The following is a 25,869-nucleotide window of genomic DNA, read 5'->3' as shown; positions in this document are numbered from 1 at the left end:
TTACATTGTGCAAAACAACATTTCTTCTAGTGCTTTTTTCATTTAAGACAGGCGCTGAAAACTACTACAACAAATTGCCAGCAACATATAGAGAGCAGTTGGTCACATGCTAAAATGTTATTGTTACGGACTCAGTGAAAGTCCCTTTAAGATAGAGAGTGTGTGTGTATGTGTGTGTGGGGCGTGCTTACGTCAATAGAAGATAAAGGACGTAATGATGTTGTTGAAGAAGTAAGAAGAAGAAGAAGGAGAGAGAGAGAAGGGAGAGAGACACCAGCCTGCTTGTTTTCTCTATCGATGGATGAGAAACAATAACTGTGCTTGCCACTGAAATCCATGTATGGAAGTTGGAAGTAATCCGGTGGAGTTCACTTTGTTGCTGACCTGTAGAAGGAAACAGGTATTTGTGTGTGGACGACCACGGTTCGGATGCTTTTCGGGGTGAGGAAGTCACTACCGAGTAAACACTGAAGTGTCGTTTGGGTTCCATCGTGGAACATTTGGATTTCGTATGTACTCTCTCTATGTTTTTCTACATCTACGTCTTATCTTCAGACAACGGTGGTTGTTGAAGAAGCCCTTGCTCATGTTTCACCTTATGGCCTGCGGAACTGAACTTTAAGAACCATTCAGGAACTGGGAGTTTTGGACTTTGTCACACACACACACGACGAGTTTAGTTTTGGGGTTAACATTCGAGGTTTAACATTCTTGAATTCTAACATACTAACATTTTTACTTTTATTTTACGTATTATCATAAGTAGTGATTAATAAAATAGTTTTTAACACTAAATCATGCACAGTGTGTTTCTTTTGTTGCTGGTTTGTGACATTATCAACCGGTCTTCTCTTGTTTAATAAGAGAAAAAAGGAAACAAACATAAAAGGAATAACTGCCTAGTCTTTATATGTTTTACTTTAAGATACTTGGATCAATGTACCATTACTGGATGTAGATAATGAGGGAGTATCTGACTGGGGTGTCCAAAATATTACAACAATTCAAAATGATAGTTGTACAGGTGGGTAATTGGAAAGTACTTTTCATTCATATTTGGAATTCTTGTCTGAAGGGATTATAAACGCTGGGTCAATTATTGCTATGAAGACTTATTAAGAATAATTAATTTTTTATTAAATGGACATATGAACATGTATGAAGCAAAATTAGATGGATAAAGTTGAGGTACAGTTCTGGCATGAGTTATGCCTATTTATATTAACTCCGGCAATTAAAATTGACAATGTATAGGAGACTGGATCTGGAGGAATATTAGGTGGAGTGAATTGGGAAACGAGGTGCTATCACCACATTTAGGTATCTAGAAAAGAACTTAGATAGCCAAGGCATGGAGGACAATGGACCAAGTACTGGTAAATAGGATTAGCATAGATGAATATTTGATAGTCAGTATGGACAAGGTGGACCAAATGGCCTGTATCTGTTGCGTATGAATATATGACACCATGGCAAATTCTCTTGGCTAGCCTACCATGGTCCATAGGAAGTAAGAGAAAACTACATGACTCCTCCAGATGTGCCCTGCCTTTCAATAAGATCATGGCTAATTTAATCTTTGGCCTCTACTCCAATTTCCTACCCTTTCCCTTTATCCTTTTATTCACCACTTCAAAAATCTTCTCCTTAAACATCTAAAACCCCTGGGATTACACAACCCAATGACAGAAGAAATTCCTCATCTCAATCTAATGGCCAACCCTTTATTTTGAAACTACCCCTCTTCGTTCTATATTCTCCTAGCAGAGGAAACACTCTCATAGAAGCAACTTACAGAATATTTTACATTTCAAAGAAAACACTTCCCATTCTTCTAAACTCAAGAGAGTATTGGACCAATTTATTCATTCTTTCCTCGTAAAACAACCCTTCATTGCAAGAAGCAATCTATTGAATCTTTGCTATGCGGCCTCCAAGTTAACAATATCCTTTTATAAATAGGAATCAAAAAGTCTTCCTAACTGCTTACTGTACTTGCATGTTAACATCATGCTTCTTGTAAAAAGGAGACCCAGATCATACCTATATTAGTGGTCTTGGGCCATTTAGGTAATACGTTATGCACTCAGAGATTTGATTAGCATTGTCTGATGAAGGTAAAATACCCTCTTTGACCAATGCCTCAATTTTCTCCTTCTGCTCAAATTGTGATATTTATTATTACTTCCTACATCTGTTACCTCTAACTATTATATCTGTTATCCATTACATGTTATCTGTTGTCTCATTGACTACTGTCTGGTGGCACTTGCACCAACCGTAATGAAGTGCTTCGAGAGGTTGGTTATGGTGCAAATCAACTCTTGCCTCAGATTTCACTTGGATCTGCTCCAATTTGCCTACCGCCACAACAGGTCAAGGGCAGATGTGATTTCTCTGACTCTTCACTTTGCTCTGGACCATCAGACAACAGGAACTCATACGTTGGGCTACTGTTCATCGACTACAGCTGACGTATGAGACAATGATACTCAACTTCCTCATCAGCAGACCTCAGTCAGCGCGGATTGGTAACAACATCTCCTCCTCACTGATCATCAACACCAGTGCACTCATGACTTTGTTTATTTTTTGTTCTAATTGTGTTCTTTATGTAAAAATCGTTTCATTTATGTTTAATTTATGTTTTTCTTGTGAATGCTGCTTATATGATACTAGGTGCTGTGATGCTCCTATATGTGAGTTTTTTATTGCACCTGTGCATACATGTGCTTGTGTATATGACAATAAACTTAACTTTGACTTTGGCTCTGAGTGACAATCATCAATTGGTACCACATTAGGAATAGCTTTTTGACAAGTGTCCATGAATGGAGATATCTAAAATTCACTGCATGTAGAAACCTCATACCAAGCCGTCAAATGATCTTTATCCCCGTTATTTTGGGAAGTCGCATTGATTAAATGCTTATGTTTAATTCACTCATTTATCAATTTCCTTCCTGATAAATAAAAATTTAGAAAATCAATTAATCAAACAATTATAGATTGTTCCATTTATAAAAGCCTTAAGTACTAATCTTTTCTTAATATACTACAGCACTAACAATTTTCCAAATTCTACATGATGTATCTGTATTATTCAACAACAAATCTTTTTTTTCTCTAAATTCAACAGCAATATTTGAGGTATACTTCCAAGATGCAAAAGAAAGTGATGCTCAACTTGTTTCTTTTCATTAACTCTGCTTAAAGCAGTGAACCATGCCAAGACACAATTATATGCTTCCTCAACCAGGTCATACCTATTGCTTAAGCTGAAGTAATGAGCACCAGTCGTCTTTCTTCTAATCAATAAAATCATCACAGCTGAATCTCTCCCCCTGTGACATCCAGATTTGCTAACTAGCATCTCAGGATTAGATATCCTGACTATTTTCATTTCTTATTGCCTTCACAGGATACCAAGGCAAATTGAATGACTCTGCCACCTTCCTGATAGACTTGGCTCACTCAAGCACCACATGGTGACTTTACTCATTAAGCCACTGTTGGAGTTGGCACTTCTTAAATCTAAGAAGTACTGCTGTGGAATGGAAAGCCTCATAAGATAAAAACTTAGAAACGTCATTCACTTGACATTTTGACTGATTTTGCAGAAGCTTTAAGAAGTCTGACTTTTATCAGATATCCTGAATCTGCAGAAATCACGGTACCCTATTTTTCAGAATATTTGTTTTTGAGCTTGGGGTTCACGGTGCTAAAATATTTATACCTCAACAAACATATTTATGGTCAGCATTTTTAGTACATCAGTAAAAACACTGAGTTTGCTTTCAATCATTTTCTCTATCCAAATATTCCTTCTGTGTTTATGCAATACCATTGTCTGCACATTGTCTTGCAAAACCCTTTCAGGCTCTTCTGTGCAAATCCGATTTGTCTTCAGCTATTAGTTTTCCATATTCTGCCGAGTTAGTTTTGTGAGTGCAATCAAGTCTTCAACATTGCAATGTCTTCAGTTTATAATAGGTGTTTGTTCATGTAGGATATATTTTATTCCGTCATTTGGGAGATTTCCAAACTGTTGTCTGTTAAAATGATGTAAGATTGTTAGACAGCAGCTTTGAAATTCCATTCCTGAATGATGATCGAATGCCTCCAAAACATATTTAATAATGTGGAGCAGGATTTCCCTAGGGAAGGTTGTGAGTGATATAGTATCAGTTGTGTTGGTGGAGTACCTGCTACCACTCAGTTACTGGGCTGCCATTTGTTACATCACTGTGATAGGCAGCTTGTTTGTGTTGTGAGTGCTTCTTTCTGTTTCTGTATATTTTTTAATCTTTTGAAAATAAGCATAAATTTGACTTCATTGATGCTGAGTCCAGCAACAAAAAATTGTTGAAATTTTGATGCTTGGTTACAAATGCCCCATTGCACCGGCCTATCTACCTCGGTAAGAGCACCCAACTCTGCAAACCTCCCAGAATTTTTGCTCATCTAATTCTGGCCTCTTACACAACCTCTGTGTTAATTGTTCTCCTAAAACTCTGTAATTCTCTTCCTCAACTGCTCTATATCTATCGAGAGTTCCTCCAGCAGACTGTTGCTCTATCTCCATTTCCTCCTTTAAAGATTCTCCTTAAAATCTAACTCTTTGAATAAATTCTGACCTAAAATCTTACATAGCTTATTTTGTTTTTAAAGAATAATTTCAGTTTCTTGATATCTTTCCTGTGAGGTGCCTTAAAACCTTTTCTCATGTCAAAGTTGCTACTTGAATGCAAGTTGTCGATAATACTATGTACACTGTAAGTCATATCTTAATAAACAAGTATCTTTCAGGCTTGAGCCACATTTTTATGCTGAGCAATTATACTAACAGCCAGGCACGCACCCAAGTTATTGCCCATTGTGGACTTCTCCTAGCAACCACTGACAAGCAAATGGTGTTGCTAAGGTGCAATGATCTGACTTTTGAAGAATGAAACATTGCTTACTAATAAGATTTGTTTATTTCATGTATTTTAATGCACCAATGCACTGCACAGCAATAAGGTGATCCCTCTGCAGATAAATGAAGTCTATTAGAATCTTATTTTGTTGACCATGACTTGTCAGTTTTCATTACTTGTTATGGGTTTATATTCTGATCTACCCAATTATTCAACTCTTCCACTCGTTGTTGTTTATTCACTGACAGAGTGTTTTTCATTAACCTCCCTGGGATATTTTGGCTGCAGGCTCATATACAAGTCAGTGACAATGGTTTTAAAACTGAAACGAGCATCATTATTGTTAATCTATTTTTAACCTGCATGAGAATTTGTTTCCTGATTGGTTCTATATGTTAATGTTTTTTACTGTGCTTTGCAAACCACTATGTGTCAACTGAAAATACTGATTACTTCTTTTCTAAACCACAATAGCAAATGTAATTGTTTTCAGTCGAAGGTAGGCCTCTTTTATTTCCTGATTTTAGATATATTGAGAGAGATAAATTTTGCAATATATCTATAATTCTATTAACAATGCATTTTTGGTTTGAGCTTCAAGAGGTAATTCAAACAGTAAATGGGTGAAAAGTCATTCACTTCAGCCATTCTTGAGAAACCTCTATGTGTAAGATTGTGAATTCATATATGCTGTCAATGTTTCAGGAATCAATCTGAATTTTTAATTTGAAAAAATGAAAGAAACAAGTGAGAATGGAACGAGCATGAATAGGTTCAGGATATGATATGAGCAGTCAGCTTTGGACAAGCCAGAACTTATAGAGGGTAAATGGGTAATGGTAAGAAGGGCATAGGAGGAACTGAGATTCAAATTGATGACAACTTGCTGCTACTAAGAATTCACTGAACCTAGTGCCAATCCTATCCCAGAATTAATAATCTTCCCTGTGGTTTCTGTAGACACTGTGGAAGAACTTTATTTTTTTGTGAGAGTTCCTTTTTTGTGTCCAAAATGTCACTATCCCTAATATTAGCCTGAAAGTGTTCAGAAAAGAGTGGGACATATACCGATATATGAGCAGCTCAGCTCAGGAGCAGTAGCACTGGAGGGACTTCATCACTATTGAGACACAAGAAAATGCAGATGCTGGAATCTGGAGCAGCAAACAATCTGGAACAATGTTCTTCTCTCAAATTGTTTGTTGCCCTATCACTATTGATTTTTGTTGCCAAATACTGATGTGCTGACTGCACCTTCAAAATGCTAATGGGTACGTGAATTAATAATGTTACTTAGAAAGGCCACTTGGATAACTGATATGAGTAATGGAATTTTCACCCTGATACAACTGGAGCACTTTCTGATGGTGAGATAGAGAGGAATTAGTGGAGAAAGGTGAGTAGATTGTAGATTTACCAGAGTAACCTTAGAGGTTATAAAATGTTAGGCTGCAGTTGATCAATCTGTCACTTAATCGATGAATTGGCCATCCTCCAGAGGCTGAGATTCAGGCTGATGCTTAGAACAAGCACAGTTTTCTGTAGCAACGGAAAAAGGACAGATGTTGTCGTAAGTCCTAGAATTATTATTCTTTTCCTGCAGTGCAATTTAATGTCTCAACATCGTCTTTAAAGAAAACACAAATGATGGGAATTGCTACAAATTAAGCAGTTAGAATGCAGCCAATAAAAGATTAATAGTGTATCCCATGGGGTGAGTTACCTTTTGCACTCCCTTTATTTCTATTAGCGCCTTCCAGACACCTTGTAATTTCCACCTGGTTCAAATGGGCACACACATCAAAATAAAATAAGATGGGACCATGACATACCAACCGTGATGCAGAATCCATTTGGGTTGAAATCATGAATGGGAAGGAAAGCATGGGTTGGGAGTTGTCGATAGACCCCCAAATTGTATCTTTCAATAGGTCATAAATGGGGGAAAATCCAGGGCATCTTTGCAGAAAACTGCAATTACCATGGGAGATTTTAATCTACACGTTGATCAGATGAACCAAACTGGCAAGGGGATTGTAGAAGAATTTGTCGAATATGTCTGGGATTGCTTTTTAGAGCAGTGCATGATGGGCCCTACCTGGGAACAGGCTATTTTGATTTGGTCTTATGTAATGAGGAAGCATTAATGAGGGATCTTGTAGCTAAAATTCCCCTAAGAGGTAGTGACCACTATATGATAGTTTGAGGATGAACACCTGGCCAGACTTGGCCATGAAGAGGTTTTAACTCAAGAATGAGAAAGGATTGTGTTTGGGATATAATGTAGGCCAAAAAATAGTAATTTTCATTTAATTTATACAATATTTGAAGTTTGTGGAAGATGAGTTTGAGGTGGAAAAATTGCAGAGAATGAGATGAAGTTTCAAATGGAAAAGTAAATGATACTATGGAGTCAAACTAAATGACTGGATGCTCAGCTCTGCGTTAATTTGCGACCCAACAGTATGTTCAGCATAAGGCAATGGAAACAGAGGGAGACATAATTGGTGGTGAGTGCAGAAAGCTTGTGGTAGGGTCGAAGATAATGATGAATATAAAGGCTCGATCCAAGAAAAAATAGGTTGCATCAGGCTTCTTCCATCTGTTCTATGTAAGCCCTTGGGACTTAGTATTGAATTTAATAATTTAATAATTCTAGGGAAATATTCTTTTCTCCCTTTTCATAGATGTAGTTGAACCTCTCTGCTTCAGTTTGATTCTTGTTTTTTTTTCTTTTGAGTCTCCCACTGACAGCTTTAAAGTAATTATTACCTTGACATCTTTTATCTACACTATACCTCAGACATTCCTTTTCTCTCCACCCCTTCCCAACTCTGCAACTTAACCCACTTGTTTTCTCACTTTTTCCGTTCTGATTAGTGTCGTTAACTCAAAATAATAACTCTGTTTCTCTTCCCGGAGATGCTTCTAGTCCTGCTGAGCACTTCCTGCATTTTCTGTTACCATCTTAACAGTTTCTGCTATGGCTGGAAATTGCACTGTGAATTTTTCACTCCTTGCATAGATTTTGATGCAAGCACTCAATCTGAAGACCGCTAAATTCAGAAGGCCAGAATTCATGATACTGAAGTGCATGTCATGCACTTAGAACATCATTTCCATCCAAAACTGGCATGGTTCTTAAATGCAATGCCAGTCTCATTTGTGTTTTGACAAGCAGGACAATTTTCACCCCATAACCTTAGTTTCTTAGCCATCTGCAATTTTGAACAGTGACTTTTTTTTTTGAAGCATTGCTATCATTTTGAATTACACTGCATTTACTCTTTTGCTCCTACTCCTTAGAAATTAGTATATTTTACGACATGACTCTAATGATTACTGATAACCAAGAGTCAGCTAAAGGTGCAAACTATTTTGCTGAATGTACTTGAAGACAGATATCTATAGCTCAGAAGTAATTTTTTGAGTTTTTGTTTTGAAAACTTCCATTTGGCCTCTGTACCTGCACTTACTTCTCATTGCTTCTGATGGGGTCAGATAGTCATTGCATTTATGGGGCTAAAACGTCAGTAGGATTTTATGCACAATAGTGAGAGCACAAAAACTAATTGTTCGAAGTGATTGGGCCTTCTATGAATTGTATCAGCATCGTCCATGCGCACCATGTCTTTACATGCGGAAGATCATTAGATGCACAGCAATCATGTCAATCAACCAGCAAAGTGGTCTCCATTCTGTGTCAGGCAAGCCTTCTAGTCACCCACTATATAACCTTTACAGTGAAGGCAGCAGCTGGAGTAGCAGCACATATAAAGGGCTGCTCACTCAATGTACAACAGATGAAATCAAACCCTACAAGTTTAAAGTGAATAAAAGCTATATATTAATGCATATTGTGTAAAAGCATTAGTAGTTTTAGGACTAATTCCAGAACACTTACCTGCCAATATATCCCCAAAATAATCAAAGAACATTACAAATGATTTGTTATAATAACCAGTCTCATTTTCAAAACTCAATGAATACAATTTTCTTGACGATTAAAATAGAAAGATAAAACAAGTTTTGTTTTGGAAGGTAATAATATGTAATGCACATGGCTAGACCAGTATATGTTGTAGATAATGAACTATATATATTGATATTAGTAATGCATGTTACATATGATTTGAGACATTATAAAGAATTGTTCTGTTAAAAAGTAGACTGATAGATGCCAGGTAGGTTAACTTAGCACCACTATCAATTTCATTTGACATTTCAAATATTATAGCCTGTGAAATAACCTTGTAGATCATGTCACCTTGACTTTCCAGAACCTACACAGTTTTCACACCATTGAAGTAAATGGGATAAAATCAGGCAACAGGAAAGCAATCTACTCTATCAAGCTACAGCCAGAGGGTGGGTTTGAGAATTACTGCACTTGATCTGCTTGTACAACTGATTAATATTCCAATAATAATTGTAAGAGCTTCCAAATTAAAAATACATTCAAAATGTCAAATTATCCCACTAAAGCTGACAATAATTCCATTAATTTGTGTGATTAATATTTTAATAATTTCACTGCATTCAAACGAAAAATCGAATTAAATTGTCAAGTTAGTGAATTTATAATGAAAGTATTTCAAAATCGGTTAAGTTCTACTTAGCAGGTGTGTTGTGAAAACAATTGAATGAATAAAAAAAGATCATAATACATTTATAGGAACGCTAAATACTAGAATGGGTGTGATTAATTTTGCTAGCAATAAACAGTAAATAACCCAAGCTGATATTTGTTTATCAGGAAAGTGAAAAACCATGGAGGATCTTGTCAATCTTCTAACAATTCTTTCAATACGATGAGACAACACTGTTCTCATATTCAATGTAATTGCTGCACTAATTATTTGACATTTATGCTATTTGGCACCTGCTGTTTTACAGAGAAAAAGATAGTTTTGATGTGATATTTGAATTAGTGTGTTGTTTTCTTGTACTTTTACAACATAATAATGAGTCAGTTTCCTATTTTCTGTATTTTCAGGTTTAATTAAAGTTTCTTTACATAATTCTTTTCTATCTGTGGGATTTTGTTTGGAGTCTCCATATACAAAATTTTAATTACAATTGTCATCAATCAGAAAATGTCAATTGGTGGTAAAGGAAAATGTGTAAATAGAGAGTTATGAATAACCAGGAATGAGCTACAATAAAATAATTCTTGTACCATCTTAAAATATGGTAGTGAATCATAAGGAGCTTTCCAGTGTAATTTGAATCAAGCTAATTGGGGCCTGTATTGAGTACACAGTGCCTTTCACCTTTGAATTAGAATCCAGCCAAAGGAAAATGGAATGAATTTGACTAGTGTAACCCAGGTCTTGCATTGGAAAATTCACAGAAAATTCAATAAATATTGGCATTAAATAAGAATTATTAGTTTTAGAGATTTTGAGGATCATTGGAGTTAAACATCAATTAAACATCGGTGTGTGAGGATATCACTTGAAGCTGAAATTTTGTTAGAAAAGTTGGCTCAAATTTTATGTCACCTGAGAAAAGTTGTTATCTCAAACATCCCTTGTCTAGGGAGAACAGAAAGAATTAAACATTGAGGTTATAATTTGATAAGTTAAACCAGGGCAGGACTTGTACCATAAATGGTAGGGCCCTGGATGGTGTTATACAACAGAGAGAGCAGGGGTGCAAGTACTCGGTTCCCTGAAAGTGACAACACAGATATGTAGGGTGGTGAGGAAGGCATTTGGCATGCTTGCCTTCATCGGCCAGGGCACTGAGGACAGGAGTTGGGACATCATGTTGCAACTGTACAAATGGCTGGTGAGACCACACTTGCAGTTCTGCTCACCCAGCTATTGGAAGGATGTCATTAAGATGGAGACGATGCATAAAAGATTCATGAGCATGTTATTGGGACTGGAGGGTTTGAGTTATAAGGAGAGGCTGGATAGGCTTGTACTTCTTTCCCCAGATTGTTCAAGGCTGGGAGGTGACCTTATAGAAGTATATAGAATCATGAGAGGAGTAGATAAGGTGGATGGCCACTGTTTTTTTTCCAGGGTAGGGGAGTCTAAAACTAGAGGACATAAATTTCAGGTGAAAGGCAACAAATTCAAAAGGGACCTGAGGAGCAACTTTTTCACACAGAGTGGTGGGTATATGGAATGAGATGACTGAGGAAGTTGTAGAGGTAAGTACAATAACAATGTTTAAAAAGATATTTGGACAGGTTATAGATAGAAAAGACTGAGAGGGTATGGGCCGAACACAGGCAAATAGGACTAGCTCAGACAGACATCTTGATCGGCATGGATGAGTTGGGCTGAAGTGCTCTTTTTCTGCGCTGTATAGCACTATGACTGTAATTCTGAGATGAATTACTGCCATGGATTTATTTTTCAGAAATATTGGACCCTTCTTTTGAGTATTACTCTTGCGTATTAATTTTTAAGATTTTTTTCCAGTTGGCTACATGCAAAATTGCTTATTACTTAGAACTCTGCCAGATTTTTCATCACTGAAGCACTGTGTTACAGGTATTCCTTAGTAAGGCTTAAACAGAAGTGGGCCTTGTGTACAGATTTTTAAAGCTGTTTTTTTTCAAGTGAGGATATGCTGTGAATAATGACACGGTGCACCCAGCGCTACTCTGCAAATCTTCTACTGGCAGGCACTTACAGAATTCTTCAAAACAATCAGGGTGAGTGTCCCTCCATTGGTCACTATATTTGATCTCATTCAGTTCCAATAAGTCTATGGTACATTCTCAATATTAACAGTAATGGGATTTCCAAATGGCAGAGCAACTTATCTTGGACATGACAGGATAATGCACAAGGTACACTCCCATTTGAGGTTCAACAGCCACATTCAATAGAACTTTACCACACCTTTTAGCTCTCTTGTATCATAGGAAAAAGTAGAGGTGATTTAAGGCTGAAATCAAATCAAATCAAATCAAATCAAATCAAATCAAATCAAGTCCTTTATAGTGGTTTTCCAAGAGAAAGCTAAAAGTGCTTGACAGGTCAGGGAGTATCTGTGGAGATGGAAACTGGAATTAACTTTACAGGATGATGACCATTTATCAGAAATGTCCTGTCCTAAAAGAAACTGGAAAGACTGGTTATCTGAAATGTTGAAGTTAAACATGCAAGAGACTGAAGAGAGTTGTGGACATAGCCCAGCACAACATGGAAACCAACCTCCCCTCCATGGACTCTCTCGCTGCCTTGGTGTAGCAGCCAGCATAATCAAAGACTCCACCCACCCAGATCATTCTCCCTTCTCTTCTCCCCTCTCCCATCAGGCAGGAGGTACAGGAGCCTGAGGGCACATACCACCAGGCTCAAGGACAGCTTCTATCCCACTGTTAGAAGACGATTGAACAGTTCCCTTATACGATGAAATGGACTCTTGACCTCACAATCTACCTTGTTATGACCCTGCACCTTATTGTCTACCTGCAATGCACTTCCCTGTAGCTATGACACTTTACTCTGTATTCTGTTATTGTTTTTACCCTGTATTACCTCAATGCATTATGTAATGAATTGATCTGTATGAACGGTATGCAAGACAGGTTTTCACTGTACCTCAGTACAAGTGACAATAATAAACCAATACCAAAGCATTGACTAGAGGCCTGTAACATAACATATTCACATATTGAACTGCTTTTGCTTCAAATCCACTCACTTCACCAATGTAGTATCTTTATTAAAGCATTAAATAAGTGTACATTAATGATAAAAAACAACCAAAAATGTATTATATGGAGAAAAGGTGTATGCTAAAGAAGTTTCAGATAGTTCCTCCTAAAAAGACAAGAATAACTTCAAGTGCAGAAAAGCTATTTTGTGGCATCCTGTAATATCAGTTTCTGTTCTCCACACAAAAAAAAACTGTTGTAAAGATTCTCAGGCAACAAACTCTACTTGGAAAAGTAACTGATAGGCAGGCTTTGTTGCTGGACACAAATCTTACTTCCCATCAAGCCTTATTCTTGTAAACACCGTAATAGTGAAGACGAAAAATTCCTGAGATTAAATTCCAGCAGCAGTCATTACATTGCCACTGACGGTTGGAGAAGGGTTTCTCAGCAAACATGTGAGGAGTGACAACTTGTAGATTGGTGTCATCACACTTTCCAACTCCCACACAAATCTGTAAAAGTAAATATAGGGTTAGAAATTATAACAAATCCAATGAAAGAATGGTGCTGTGATGTTGACAATAAGGTTGACTTAGAATGGAGCATTTGTGTACATTTCTGGGTGCTACAGGATCTATTAAGAATCTGTAGCGACTCACCGTCTGAGCAAGCGAACCGGCTCGGCGGTCGGGTCGCGCGTCATCGGAGCAGCAAGGCCCAAGATGGCGCTGGGCCTTCGTCTTCCCCAAGCGACGGGGAGAACCCATGCGCAGGAAAAGTTTGATGATGTAGCGCATACATCATTTCCGTTTTCGGTGGGCGGGAACCATTCCTCTTAAAAGGCCCACACCAGGCAGGAAAGTAAATCAGTTTTGTTCTGCAACTCATCGACTAGTGTCTTACTTTCGCGTCGCAGTAGCAGCCACTACAAATCCTCATTTAACAGTTGGATTTTCATTCACCTGAACATTTTTTTTTCCCAGGGTAAAACTTCCCCCAGATCATATCACCAGTAGTACAACATGCAAAATTCACCTGCAGTCCAATTTTCAACCTCATTGGTATGAAAAATAACCATTCTTACTTCCTCACAGAACAACAAAGTTTTACTATCCCTGTTCTATCCTGAAATGATGCTGATTAAAGGTCAACTCAAAATGTATTCACTTACTGAGAACTCTGATCTTCTATGACCACAGATACAACCTCACATGCATGCCTGGACTGTTTTACCCATAGATGTCAGAGTCACTGTTAGCTTCCTAGCCTCAAGATCATTCCTGGATGCTGCTGCTGCTCTCGGCCATATCTCATGGCCTGCTTCTCACTGCCACATTAAGGGTGTTATCCAATGTTCATACTCAATGAGAGCAGACTTTGAGTCTACTTTCCCATCAGCCCACAAGAGCAAGCAGATTGGGCTTCAACATTTGATTGTTGTGCAGACTTCCCCATAGGGCAGTCATTCAGTGAGTCCAGAGACCTCTCTGGCCATAACCCTGGTGCACCTCCATGGACCCCTGGTTTCTTCTAGGTACTGTTCCTTCACAGTCCAGCCAGGGTCCTCTGAGTACCTTCCTATGACCTCCTATCTTTGCAGCATCTATTCCTATCATAGCAACATTTCCCTATAACTATTTTAATGCAAATAACAAGGTGTGAAGCACTTTGAATCCATTGTGTCCATGGAGGAAATTCCCTGACTATGTCACTGCCAAATAATTTTGAAGGCCCCAGAATCAACAATGATGATCTACTCACTGTGACAGAAAGACAGAAAACATGGTAAGGCATGTTCTGTGAGGACCTATAGTGACCACACAGGAAAAGGCTTTCATATGCAAGGACAGTATGAGTCAGTTTTGTTTGTAATGTGGCTGTTTCTTCTTGACATGCTGTGGAACTAATTCAATGAAGTGCAGTTGGTAATGGCCAACTAATGTGGCATTACCTCAAACTTAAGTGCCAAGCAATGGACCATATGGTATCTGTTCTGTACTTGATAATAAATGTATGCCTGTGTACAGGGCAAGAATTCTTTTAATTTCAACTTGGCCTTTCTTAACTGGCCTGTCCCTCCAGTCTTGGCTAAGGCTACCTATGGATTTTGCTTTTTTTACTATGAATATATCAGAATCAGGTTTACCATCACTGATATATGTCGTGCAATTTGTTGTTTTGCGGCAGCAGTACAGTGCAAGACATAAAGACATAAAAATTGTCATAAGTTACAAAAGAGGAATAGCAAGGTAGTGTTCATGGACCATTCAGAAATCTGATGGCGGAGGGGAAGAAGCTGTTCCTGAATCGTTGAGTGTGGGTCTTCAGGCTCCTGTACCTCCTCGCCAATGGTAGTAACGAGAGTGCTTGTGGGTGATATTCACTGAGGCAGCTCACTTTGCTCTTCTTGGGCACCGGTATGATTGATTCCCTTTTGAAGCATGTGGGAACCTCCGACTGCAGCAGTAAGAGGCTGAAGATATCCTTGAACACTCCAGCCAGTTGGTCGACACAGATTTTCAGTACCCTGGCAGGTACACCGTTGGGGCCTGACGCCTTGCGAGGGTTCACCCTCTTGAAGGATATTCTGACGTCAGCCTCCAAGACACAGTTCACAGGGTCACCAGATGTTGTGGGGATTCACACAGGTATCATGTTATTCTCCCTTTCAAATCATGCATAAAGGGCATCGAGCTCATCAGGGAGTGAAGCATCACTGCCATTTATGCTGTTAGGTTTTGCCTTATAGGAAGTAATGGCAGGTAAACCCTGCCACAGCTGTTGTGTGTCTGATTGTGACTCTAACTTCACATGGAATTGCCTTTTTACTTTCATGATTTCCTCCGTAGGTCGTACCTGGACTTCTTTTAGGGATCTGGATCGCTAGTCTTGAACGCCACAGATCTCGTCCTCAGCAGACTGCGAATCTCCTGGTTCATCCAAGGCTTGTGGTTTGGGAAAACTCAGTATGCCTTGACCGCACACATTCACCTACGCAGGTCTTCATGACGTTGGTGACAGCCATGGCATATTCATTCAGATCCGAAGATGAATCCTTGAATATGATCTAGTCCACCGAAACAAAGCAGTCCTATAAACACGGTTAATATGAACATGGTAGCAGCAAAATAACCAGCCAATCCATCAAATTTATCTCCTGCTAACAACAGCTGGAGTGTCATTATTAGATACTTTCTACCAGCCCCTCCTTATCTGCAAACCAATGTGATGTACTCAGAAAAGTCAAAATATCCTCTCCATCAGCATGGTAAAATTTTGTTACTCCCATCGACTTTGCAACTGACTCCATCACAATTAATTTCACTTATATCTAATTTTCCTTTTGAACAGTTAGTTTCATCCTAAGAACCACGTGAGTTTGCTCCAAAGTTGTGAATAGTTATCCAACTTGCTTAGATCAGAGAACTGAGTGCTTTCTGTATTCGAGATCCATACAGGTAATACAACTAGTTTGCATTGAATGAGAAAACATTAGGCCCAAGGCATTTAACTACTGAAACATCCTTTGAGCTCTGATGTTATTTTACACTGAACCAGTGACATTACCGACAAAGTAACATTATTAAGCAATGATAATAAATGGTTTCATTTGTACAATAAAAAGTCTTATGTCTTGTCCACATCTTTTTGGCCATATCATACAAAACAACACATCCACAAAGGTGAAGTAGGCAACGTCCAATGCAGGCATTCTGAAAAACTTGCACAAAAATAAGAGACAAACAAAAATCATTCATCTAGCTTTTTAAGGAACTGCTTTATTTCTTGATGATTGCATATTTCACCTTTGAAGAAAATATTATTTCCAGATCACTGTGACCAGTGTATTCTCTTTTTAATCACCTACTCTTTGCAATAATCCAGTTTTTAGGAGCAAATTATTCCCATGCTCTATGCCAAACTCAGTTTCAATTGGCATATGTTAAATACTGATCAAACTTTTAATGGATTAAAATAGCTCAAGCATTTATTGTCAGAATTTATAATAGATACTTGAAGTATCAAACAGATGGCAGAACAAATAAACAGTAAAAATTTTGTCTTCAGATATAGAAAGTCATTAACAAAGAATAGATGTTTTCATTGCCTTGTCTTGATAGAGTTCTGAGTGTGCATTCAAAAAAAATTAATCACCAAAATTATGCAATATCCATGCTTTTACAATTTTACTTAAGTGTAAAGCAAATTAAACTTCATATTGTCACATTATGAACATTTCTTTTATCTTCATAAATTCACTCAATATACCAGTCCTTAGACAACAGAAGTTTTTATAAGATTCACATAGAATAGAAAGCAGCTGTCCCAGACACATAATTAAGCAGAAAATGCTGGGAACACTCAGCAGGTCAGGCAGCATCTGCGGAAAGAGAAACAGTGTTAACACTTCAGGTCCCAAACTTGACCTGACCTGTTGAATGTATCCTGCATTTTCCACTTTTATTTCAGATTTCCAGAATCCACAGGTTTTTATTACTATAATTAAGCTATTGACAAAACAAGATACAGCCAAAGAGATCTCTGGTTTAATTGCACTTTTTTGCAGTATCCCTCAGAACATAGAACAATACAGCACAGGAACAGACTTTTTGGCCCACAATGTCTGCACCAAACACAATGCCAAATTAATGTAAATCTCTTCTGCCTGCAGGTGATCCATCTCCCTCCATTCCTTGCATTTTCAAGTGTCTATCTAAAAGTCTCTTAAATGCCACTATTAAATAAAATGAAAAGGGGAAACCTACAGTGTCAAGATTACTATTTTACTTTGTTTTTTCACATTACAAGCCAGTAACCCTTTTGCTCGTGACCATTCATAATTCAGTCTTTCACACCATTGTAATTTTTCAGGCACTGCTAAAATAAATGCACTTGCTGTTGATCTTGTAAAGTCTCAGTTTTAGAGTATCTCTGGTGCCCTCATGTCGGCCAATTGGCTAAACAACCAAATGCAATGAAGAACTCTGACAAGCAGCAAACCAGGAAGTAAAAGGCACTATGTTCAGCTAACATTTGACCATTTTACAAAGCAGGAAATAAAAATGGGAAGATCCAAGCTTGATGAGGCTAGAATCTGAAATACTACAAACTAAAAAAAAATTCAAACTCATTACATTTTGAAGTATTTATTTGTGAGAATTAGAATTCAGACATGTACGATTAGTTTTTTAAGCTGAGAGATGTTGAAAATGAATTGTAGCTTAATACAATGATAAAATCTCATTTACATCACATGTAATAAAATATACAATTTCCAGAGTATCTTACAGCAAGATAGTAAATTCTTGAAATTCTTGTCTGGAGAAATTGATTGAAATCTGGAGAAATATTTAAGACAGTGCCCCATCTGGAGTTGCAGGGATTCACTAACATCACTATCTGGATTTTTGCATTTAGCCATGCGTGAACATAATCCTGGAGTACCTGTCCACATTGCAGTACACTAGCAGAGATCACGCTGTCCTCCATCTTGTTATGCCCAAAATTCAGGTTCAGATTATTGATTCGAACCATCATTTCTTTGAGCAATTTGATGAGCGGGAATGTGAAACATGATCATATGCATGAGAGGAAAATATTCAGGAATAGAGTAATTATAGTTTCTGCAGTACTGTATACTTCCTTAATTACACACTTACGGTGTCATGTCTCAAAGCATTCCAAGGCCACAAGTTATTTACGTATGGTCATTCCAGATATGAGAGTTCACAACATTTTATTTGCTCATTGAACTATATGTATATAACGGAATCTGCAGAATACTTTTAAGACTGCAGCACAACTGAGAGAAAATTGAGTAGCTTATAAATACTATCAGATCTTTCAGTGTACTTAAGTGCAATTATATTGTAAGTCAAACTAGAGGTTTGTAGTAATGGTTTATAGCAATGATCCTGGACATGTGAGTATTCAGGTACTGTTTAAATTTTAATGTCACTATGAAGTTTAAGGTTCTTTCTGTTTCCCCCTGCTAACGGTAAAGGAAGACTTCACCTTTACATTACACTCTTTATTTCCCTTTCAGAAGGCTCCAAAGCTCTTTACAGTCAGTAAACTGTAGTGACTCACACAAACAGCAACATAATTATGACCAGATAATCTGTCTTTTAATGTAACTGATAATTGTGAGATAAATATTGGCTTGGGTGCTGGGAGTAACTCTGCTGTTCTTCTTTCAAACACCATGCTTTGAAAAACATTTATTTTCCTTAAATTATCTGCAAACTCATTTGCACTTCAGTGAAGGCAAAATATGTCATGAAATAGTTCAATCAAGCAGAGTTTCAAAAAGTGTTCTTTTTTGCTTTGAAAAGAATTCTTAAATCCGTGAGTAAGAACGAGGCACAGTTTGATCAATGCAGAGGAAAATGGGTTAATCATCAAATTGAGTATTTTAATCAGCATTAAAACACCACCTGTGAGCAACCTGATTTTAAATAACATGAGAATCACCTTTAAAGAAAATATACAGAACAGTGGCTAGATATATTGGGATACTGTAATCATGTCCTTCAAAATTTTAAAAAAATTTCAAAAGACAATAAAATATTCCCTCTGGTGCCCTTGCCCCCGAACATTTCTTTTTTACTTATAGAGCTTCCTGAAAGGCCTAGAAACTAATACTATTGGAAGGAAAGTCCAACAGCGACGATTCCTTCTGAGACAGTGGCCTCTGAAGGAAAGTCTGCAGTGAGAAGTTGAGCTCATTACTATCTAAAATGCACAAGCCAAGGCTGTATGAGAGGCTTTGTACAGCCCCAATGCCTTCCTTAGTGCTTCAAAGACAATAGGCTGAATTTTGATGGTAAGTTTCATATCGAATTATTGGCATTTACAGCATAAAATTTGGACTTTGACTTAAGCATTTCCAAATGCATGGGCAGACTCTCCAGCTGGCAAACCTGTCAGTATGCTTGAGTCCAGAAAACATAGCTGGAGATTCCCAAAACGTATATGAGGAAATCCTGCAACTCACTCATATTATGGAAGACAATGAATCTGCACAGGGCCTTCTGAATGGGTCGAGTACACTCTTGACTGGCAAATTCTGCTTTCCAGAATTTTCCAGGTAGGTGTGAGGCAATAGGGGAGTCCAAAAAATTGAGAGCAAACCATGTGATCATTCAGTAAAATCCAAGCCACTGCAGAATCTTTCCCTCTTTCTACACAAAGCAGCAGGCTACATTCCCATAAAAAGTGCTCTGGCCTGAGAGGTCTGTCACACAATGCAACATCTTAATGTGCTACATAATTGAATTTTACCTAAATCTGATCTTCTCACTGGTACCTCCAGACTTTTACTGATCCTTTAATCTCCTCTAACTCCACAACCCACCCCCTCACCTCCCCAACCCCATCCAAACTTCTTAACATTTACTTACTTTCTTCTTCACTCTCTGTTCTTCACTCTCTGATCATGACTCCAGTGTTAATCTTCTCTCCAGGCTCTCTTGCATCTTCTAAATGCCCCAGTCTCCTCAGCACCACCAATTTATTCCAGTTTTCTCCCCTATGATCTTTCCCACAACCACTCGCACACTGCTGCTACTATTCTCTTCAAAATCTCCAACATCAGCAATGAGAGCTTTGCATTAATGACCAGTTCTAGTGCGCACAACTCTTTAGACACCTGCTCCAAACTGACATGGGCCAATCATAAACATGTTAAAACTCACTGAAGAATTTCTAGCCCCCAGAGCTGTTGCTGCTGACCAACAATTTTGAATCACTGCAGTGCATGCATTTACCAAATGGTTGGAAATGCCCCTCATTGCTTCCTCCTCATTACAAGGTTGGATGATCTGTAAACATCTGGAAGGTCAAGGGGAGCTACCACTTGAGTACCATGGCAGCTGCAGGGTGGACTCCAAGGCAACTAATATCCTCACTTGGAAATGTATTTCCCTTTCCCGTGTGCTCCCTTATTAACTATCTTGCAAGTGTCCTCATAATAGTAATATTGATTCTCCTCAGTAGAAGCCCTGTAGTGAGTCAGAAGAGCAGATTCTAGCCACCCTCAGTGCCAAATAGGGATGAGCACCAAATGTCAACCCTCCATCAACATTCAGCACTCCTAAGTGATAATGAATAAAAGGAAACCCAAATCCCCATGGAGACATAATTCTCATATTGCCCCACTCCTTAGTCATCTCAGATCAAGAAATCCAGAACCACTTATCCAACTCCCAACCCAAGGTGACCTGAAGGATGATTCTAAGCAGCTCTATCTCCAGTGGTCTGGCTTGCTTTGATTGGCAAGTTGTGAATGGGTAACCTTGCACCACCTTGGTCATTTATCTCCCTGACCATCTCTACCCACTGCTATTTCATGCCAGTACCCGATGGCTTTCTGGTTCCCTGAGTGTGTGGGATCTGTCTCCAAGTCCCAACTTTTTAGCCGGCATATCCAACTCTGACTCCAATAAAAGGGGTGTCTGCTCCTGTACCTTCACTGCCATCCTTCCTGATATCTGTCATCATCCTTAAGCTGATGTGACCTCAGTAGTGACCTCTCTTTCAGAAATGCTGACGTGATGTGAATTAGCACAGACTAGTTTCAGCTGATGAAACTGTACACATTGAATGAGTGATAATAGAAAAAAAAACAATGTGATTGGTACTCTCAAGTGCTCAAGGCCTCACACGCATGAGAATCAGACATCATGTTACCAGCATAAAATTGTGGAGGTCCCCTGTACAGCATCACTTTCACACATGTTTATATTGACGATAGAGCTTCTACCCTAAAAGTTCCTTCCACCATTATGATAGATTCAGAGTTCAAACATTCTGTTCCATAGAACTTGGGAGAGGTTATTAACCTCCTTGTGGCATTTATTCAGAGAAGTTACCAGGGGAGTTTGATATAAAGGTATTTTATAAGCGAATAATATTGGATTAACAACATAAAATTCAGACAACTGGTGACAGAAATGGACTTACTCACTGTGGTCTTTATTTAGTACTTGGTTAACTGTGGATTATATCACTTACCAAGATTTCTGATCTGTGATTAATCTGATGCATTTGAAAAGTGCTGAGTTTTTTACGTAGATTGAACAGCCATCCATGTCATCAGTAATCTGTAGAGGTGTACTTTGTTGAGGTGTGGACTAACAACATATTTTAATTATAAGAAACACTAATAATTTTAGGTTGTCTATTGTAGATTTTGCACTAGAAAGGTATAATTTTAACATAATGGTTTACACTTAGCAAATTGTAGTTTGTGACTTGTGAATCATTAGGGGACATCTCATAGACTTGATGAGTTGATCCAGGACAAAGGCTTTGTCATTAATTATTAGAAAGTGCCCAAAACATTAGCTGTCTCTGACTGCCGCATACGATTTTTTTATTATCCTTGTTACCATCCCATTTTCTGCCAAGGGCTTGATATCTTATGTGGTAAAGCCATAAACCTTTAATCTTGCTATACAGAAACTATATTAAAAATTAATGTGCATGTGGAATTTGAAATGTCATTACCAAACCTCACAAAAATCTTGCATCAGAAAACAACGGCAAGAAAAATTTTGATACTTCATTTACCTTTCCTAAATATCTGAACTTCAGCTAACAGAATGGGAGTTCACTTCTTTTATCTCTGGATGGGGAAGTATTTTGTGGATAGCAGTAATGCAGTTTCATCATTATTGCCAGATGGAAAATGCAATTTGCACTGAAAGAAAAATTCCTGGCAATATATTTTTTAGTAGAAGGTACAGAACATTTGACAGAAAATAGGACTTAAGCTTATTTGTTGCTTGGCAACCTCAGAACAGTTTTTTTTCTCGGCAGTCATTTAATAGTATGCCTCATTTTCAGTATGCTCTCTCGGTTGTAGGTTACTTGTAACACTGCATGCAACCTACCACAATGAGCTATCACTAATTTTCTTTCAGCAAAGATCAGAGTATATTAAATATTCTGTTAAATTCTATTTCACTGCCCAACCCCTGACTTTCTCAAAGGTTTTATCTACTCTAACTAAAAACATTTCTTGCACAAAACAAGGTAATGAGGGTGGTGGTGGGGGTTGGGAGAGACTGCTGAAGTTTAAGTATAGAAAGTCATTCCTGAAAGTTTGTGCTTACTGCCTAGTGTATCAGTGGTTTCCTATTGTGCTCTGCTTAGAAAATTAAGTTAATGGAACCAAATTTTGGAAGCAGCATACAACAAAAGCCCCTACTATATTGCACATTTGACAAAAGCTACCAAGATTGAAATTTTGCTGCAGATGTCCACCTATATTCAGCCAATTGCATATGACAATTGTATTTGTTGTAGCTTTGCTCTTGGAGGATACTATACACCTTCCATAATTGCATGTGACAATGAATGCAATGTATCCATTGAAAATTCAGTTCTTCTGTTAATCACTGCTTCATCTTTTCTAATTTTGAAACAGCAGCCATCTAATGCCCTGAAAATTTAATACAGAAATATCCACCACTGATTTGGATAAGTGTAATTATATCCTAGTGGGATTATTTCAACTCACAGATTTTATCTGTCAAGGAATCATTCTGAGGAAGTACTTCACTGTTTCATGCATCATTTGCATGCTGCTCAATTTAACACAGGCACAGAGCACTCCCCATAAATGGTATAAAAGTTTAAATGACATTTGTAACCTCATGAAAATCAACTTCTGTGCAATTTTATAATAAAAAAACCTCACTTGAAAACACTTATCTAGATAATATATAAAGTCTATCCTTTCAGGAAGCAGTTGCTAAAAAAAGAACTAGTCGCATTTTAATTGCTGCTCTATCTTTGAGGTTTTTTTTTCCAGCTGCAGAGTATGAACAAAGATATCCCAGAGAGGTTTGTGTGCAAAACAGAAAGACCAAGTCACACCCCACATTATTCTCTAAAGCTGCTACCTTATACTGTCAGTTATCTTCACAGGATAAGGTTCACCAGGGATGCAATGATGAAATTGTGCCATCTGCTACAGTGGCAATCAAGGTCACAACCATCTTCAACCTTTATGACTGTGTGATTGTCCAGGCTGCCATAGGAGATATCTCAGATTTAATCAATTAGCTATAAACACTGCATTGTAATTAGTTTTTTTTCCTAGTGAAGGTACCTTTTCAAGATTGTGACCATTAGTTCAACCAACTTTGCTGCCTGTGTCCCTTCCTGTCTGCTAAGTTAATACCTGCATCCCACAATGCCCACATCACAGCTTTTTCTATTTTCTCCCCAACTTCGTAATAATTTCTCTGACTCCCACTTCCACTGATCAAGCTGACTTTCTGCATCCTTGATTCCATTCCTAACTATCTACTTTTATGACAACCACGTAAGTTTGTATTGTAACTGTTTCCACTTAATAAGATGCTAACTAGTACTTTTCACCTGCCATCATGACAATTTTTAGTCCCTCTTGTTATCCATTATCTCATCTAGATCTAGCCTTTCCTTGCCAGGTTCTTTGAACATGTTGTCCCTTCAGAGTAACTATCTATCTTTCCTGCAGCTCTTCTTTTGTCTTCAGGTTTTGCTTATCCCTCCCAGTCTATTCTTTAGTGGGTGGTTTTCCACACACACCTTTGATACACCTTTGCTGAAGTCTGCATTGAACTCTTATTTAATGCAAGTCCTTGTTATTATATTCATTTTAGATAACCTCTCAGTAGAAATGAGATGTCATCTAGGTCCTTATGAAACAACAAAAGAAAGCTCTTTATTTAGTTCAGCCACGTATAAGGCTGCAGCTTGACCCAATGCCCACTGCAAGCTTCCGTCAGGTGCAACAAATAGGAATGGTATTCAGTATTGGTTTATTATTGTCACTTGTACAGTGAGATTACAGAGTATTATTGTCAGAGGTACAGTGAAAAACTTGTCTTGCATATCAGTCGTACAGGTCAATTCATTACACAGTGCAGTTACATTGAGTTAGTACAGAGTGCATTGAGGTAGTACAGGTAAAAACAATAACAGTACAGAGTAAAGTGTCACAGCTACAGAGAAAGTGCAGTGCAGGTAGACAATGAGGTGCAAAGTCACAACAAGGTAGACTGTGAGGTCAGAGTCCATCTCATCGTATAAGGGAACTGTTCAATAGTCTTATCACAGTGGGGTAGAAGCTGTACTTAAGCCTGATGTATGTGCCCTCAGGCTCCTGTATCTTCTACCTGATGGAAGAGGAGAGAAGAGAGAATGACCCAGGTGGGTGGGGTCTTTGAATATGCTGGCTGCTTTATCAAGGCAGCGAGAGGTAAAGACAGGGTCCAAGGAAGGAAGGCTCGTTTCCATGATGAGCTGGGCTGTGTCCACATCTCTCTGCGGTTTCTTGTGGTTCTGGGCAGAGCAGTTGCCGTACCAAGCCATGATGCGTCCAGATAGGATGCTTTCTATGGTGCATTGATAAAAGTTGGTGAGTGTCAAAGGGAACATAACAAATTTCTTTAGCCTCCTGAGGAAATAGAGGCACATTGCATCCATATTATTGCATCCATATTAATACTTGATTTTATGGGCAGAAACCATAGAAAAAATAATGAAAATCAAAAGTCAATGTGTGCAATGTGAGCTGTGTAAAAAGATGCAGCACTCAAGAAAAACAATTCAGATTTGTTTCAGAAGGCATTTTGACATGAATGTACCTGCACAGACAAGGCAGTGGAAGAATGTTAAACAGCTGCTGCTGTTTGACAAGTCACCTTAAGCTTTTGTGAGCACTTCCATTTATTCAAATATAAAGTTGACAAATTCACAACAGATCATTTGCATGACAAGCTCTGCAAAGGCTTTGGATCATCTGGTATTTCTGACAAGCTGTAGCATTTTATTTTTTAAACATTTTGATGTGAAGAGATTGTTTCTATCTGTTGATGTCACTATACTGTCTTGTGTTTCCATGAAAACGGTGATAAATTGAGATGAAAAGAAATATTTTGAAGTGTTTTTCTTTGCCTTGGTAAATATACATATATATATATATATAATACTGCAGATGTTACATAGATCTATTAACAATGGCACAGCCAACTATTTATCTGTGATAAGCATTGATTTCTTGCTTACATGCTTGGCAGGATCATCCATAGTTCTTAATCAATATTGGGTAACAATTTGTAATGATGTTGAAACTGTCAGCATTTATCAGTCTTGTTCTGTAAAACTGACAGTAAAATTTGGCACATGCATTTCAAAGTGGAAATCCTGAAGCTGGACCTCCATGAGCTGCTCATCTGTAGTCTACACAAAGGCAATCAACCCAGCATCAATGGTCTGATGTCAACATTGACTTTTATCACACTATTCTTACTTGCAGACTGAAGA

The sequence above is a fragment of the Pristis pectinata genome, chromosome 4 (assembly GCF_009764475.1).
Source record: "Pristis pectinata isolate sPriPec2 chromosome 4, sPriPec2.1.pri, whole genome shotgun sequence".
In the NCBI taxonomy this organism is placed as follows: Eukaryota; Metazoa; Chordata; class Chondrichthyes; order Rhinopristiformes; family Pristidae; genus Pristis; species Pristis pectinata.
The sequence above is the reverse complement of the archived record's forward strand: the minus strand, read 5'-3'. Positions refer to the sequence as shown.